Consider the following 3,578-nt stretch of genomic DNA (forward strand, 5'->3'; position numbering starts at 1 on the left):
CCGCCCCGACAGACTGCCTTCAGCACCACACGCCGGCCCACTCTCACCTCCACAACTCCCACACGTCTTCCATTTGTGAGCCTGTTAACCGTCCTGTTTTCTAGATACCAGAATATGTACTGTATTTTGTGTGTGTGTGTGTGTGTGTGTGTGTGTGTGTGTGTGTGTGTGTGTGTGTGTGTGTTAGGAAGAGAAAGGGAGAGGGAGAGAGCATGCCAGCAGAGCTTGTGATAGAAATTAGTTTCGCGCAATATGCAAATTTCAGCAATTGAAAAAAGAGGGTCTTTAAGTGACAGGTTGATATGTGATTAAGCGACAATTAGAGTGCTGGAAACGCACGGCGGCCGTGGGTCAAGTGGCACGAGGCTGAGCTAAAAGGTAGCAGAGAATCCAGGAAACAGTCAGGGGGAGGCCAGGAACAGGACCCAAAACAAATTAGCGGCTAAGAGAAAAGCCTGCCAGTGCCTGTCAATAAAACACAGAGAGAGAGAGAGAGAGAGAGAGAGAGAGAGAGAGAGAGAGAGAGAGACAGAGACAGAGAAGAAAGAGTAACTAGAGCAAAGAAACCTGGGTAATATGACAAACAAGAGCATATAGAGAATTTGAGTGGTGTGTGCGTGTGTGTTCGTGCGTGTGTGTGTGTGTGTGTGTGTGTGTGTGTGTGTGTGTGTGTGTGTGTGTGTGTGTGACACTAGCTGCATCTGTCACTGCTGAGCCCCGGGCTCTTGTGTCTGTCTGTCTCTGCCTTAATTGGCCGTGTCCCCAGTCTCCATGGCCGTCGTCCCCTGCGCCTGGACGGCCCACCCCCACGCCGGGTCTTCAGGTTGCGCTTGGCAGGGCTCGGCTTTGTCTACACGGCGGACATGAAAGGCCCTGAGCCTGGCCTGACAGCAGATGGCTGTGGCCTGTAATCCTGTCTGAGGCTGCGGTGGGCAGTTGCTTCTCCACATCTCCTGCAAAGCCCTAAAACTTGAGCTACTTTTCCCCTAACTGACCCCAATTGTCAAGGAACTGGCAGCTGTCACACTTTGTTAACTTTGTCTTAACTGTGAGACTGAAGGGCACAGGTTCCTCTCTCTCCCTCCCTCCCTCCCTCCCTCTTCACTCTATCTCTTTCTGCTTGCTGTCTGTCTTGTCCTGTGCATTCCTCAGTCCCAGAGAGACTCCTGGTGATCATGGACTCTCATACTTTCAGAGCCCTGACTGCTGCTTCTTCTGGCCCTGGCGTTTTATTTATTTAATTTTTAAATCCTGGGTTTTAAAACTCGGTTGTTCACGCTTCTCTGAGTTGGGCAGAGTTTTTTCAGGGTGCAGTATTGTGACCACAGATGGCTCGTGTTCAACTAAGAGGCTTAGCATTCATCACCTTCATTATCTTCCAGCTCACCTTAATTATTGTCAGTTCTAAACCGTGTGCAGACATTTGCTACAACTCATGTTAAGCCGTAGTCCTGTGTATCTCAGACAAGTCGGACTGTGCTGTTAGAGGAGAAAAGGCTCTATGCCTGCTAATCAGGGTTATTTCAGCATACGTGATTACAAAACTGTGCGGTGAGGGGGACGGGTATTTCACATGACAACAAAAGACTCGAGGACCAGACTAGGAGGAAAAATGTCTTTTTCACTTTGAGATAAACACAGATCTGTATCTCCAGTCCTCCAGCAACAAGCGTGGGCTTGCTGTCGGGGTTGGGATCTTCGGCTTTTTTCTTTCTTTTTTCTTTTCTTTTCTTTTTTTTTTTTGAAATGCTTCAAAATTCACTAACTCGCATCACACGCATACCTTAAATATCACAGGGAACTTTGCATCATACATAACCACCAAAAATGAATAGCATTGTCAAAGCGGTGGAGGGAGGGAGGGAGAGATAGTAGAGTGCCCTTTCAGTTGCTCGGATGATATTTGCTTTTATCGCCCGTTTTATTATCAGCAGATCAGAATGAGGGCTTTCAGGTTTGGAGAGCTGTCCATTTGAGGGAGATGTGTGGGGCATAAATCCCCCACTTCTGGAGCAAGTGCCTCTCTCCCAGAACCTCCCCTGGTGACACTGAGCTCACTAATGGAATTTTTAAAGAATTAGGACGTCTTCCCCCATCGCCATCGTACTGCAAGAGAATCTCATCATTCAATATGTACATTTCAGCTGTATGACAGTAACAGTGAGTTCAAATAAGGATGTGAAGAAATTGCTGGGATGTCTTTTTTTTTTTTTTCTTTCCTTCCCACCAGTGAGTTTTCTAGAGAACTGGAGTGGAAGCTTTTTGGTAGAAGGCACGGCTCAGAAGAATGCCTGGTTACTTTTGTGGCTTCCCGATTGTAGTGTTTAAGAACAGACTTGTACTAAACTGTGATTAAATTAAAAATCACTCACCCAAATGTTTGAGTGGGTTGGCACCATTATCACCTCCGGTTCTTATTAATTCTACACTGTAAATAGATTCTGGGTTGAACTTCAGCGTAACCCATGTCTTCCGATTTTCCTTTTTTCCTCCCAACTAGCTGCCTGATCCTAATTAGAGGGAAGCCATGAACAACAGGAGGAAGAAAAGGGGGAACATGCCACATAGCTGTGGCGAGCGATTGTGTTCGAGCGTCATCATCTTCCCCCCGTCGTTAAAGGGAGGGAGCCGTCGTGAGCAGGAGCCGTCGGCCGGCGCGGCCCAGCTGTTTGGTTTCCGTTCTTCTCTGCAACGGGGACGGTGGTGGGAGCCGTTTTACCGTAATCACGGAGTAATGGGGTGCGTATTAGCTCGCCCTGATTAGCTCGTGTCTAACGGGGGGTCTGCGGAGCTGCCTGTCGGGTTACAGCCGCTCGCACCCGATCTCATTGTGAGCGGGATTATTTCAGGACCGAGACGTGATTGTTTCGATACGTCGACCCCGCCCGTCCTTGGCGTTCCGGTGTTTGCCGTTCCTGCCCTTCTCTGTCCAGAGAATCTTCACAGCACTCGGAAAAGTGTACTCTTCATCTTCACTCTCCCTCCCCGACCCCCCCCCCCCCCCCCCCCCGGAAAATCATTATGAAACAGTGATTTGGCTTGTTGGCAGGAAATGTATCACTCTTGACTGCATGTTAAGGGGGCCCTGGATGTCCAACGGGAGTCAGGGGCACCAGCAGTGACGGCTGCCCAGTGCAGTGATAGCCCCCCGAGGGACAGTTAACCCTGCAAACGTCCCCGTCTGGCCCAGCTCCCTGGACCCAGCGTGGCACTCAGAGTGTTTGTGTGTGTGTAGATGGTGACGTTGAGTGTGTGTGTGTGTGTGTGGTGGGGGGTTAGTGGTTAGGGGGCAAGGTTGGGCTCGGGGTCACTAGTCAGCTGGGGTTGAGGCTTGATAGTAATGCTTGTTGATGGTTTCGGATCTCCTTCATTTGCGAGGAGAGCCTCATTAAGTGCAGGTCTCTGTGCGGGAGGCGCATTAGGGTCTAGAGGAAGCCGCCATCGGTGAGAGTGCATTAGAGCCGCCCTCGCTCGCCCGGCCTCCCTCTTTTCCTGATCTAATGTACTTTCAGAGGAATTGAAAATAGGGGTCAATAATTATGCATTTTAATTATTAACCTGGGTCCTTCGTAATTGTG

At 49.5% G+C, this 3,578-nt stretch overlaps 1 protein-coding gene across 9 annotated transcripts in view; it reads left to right on the forward strand.

Moving 5' to 3' along the window:
* Positions 1–3,578, forward strand: part of casz1 (castor zinc finger 1) — a 149,103-nt gene that overhangs the window by 105,751 nt on the left and 39,774 nt on the right. The window lies entirely within an intron of this gene.

Source organism: Brachyhypopomus gauderio, chromosome 10 (assembly GCF_052324685.1).
Source record: "Brachyhypopomus gauderio isolate BG-103 chromosome 10, BGAUD_0.2, whole genome shotgun sequence".
Lineage (NCBI taxonomy): Eukaryota > Metazoa > Chordata > Actinopteri > Gymnotiformes > Hypopomidae > Brachyhypopomus > Brachyhypopomus gauderio.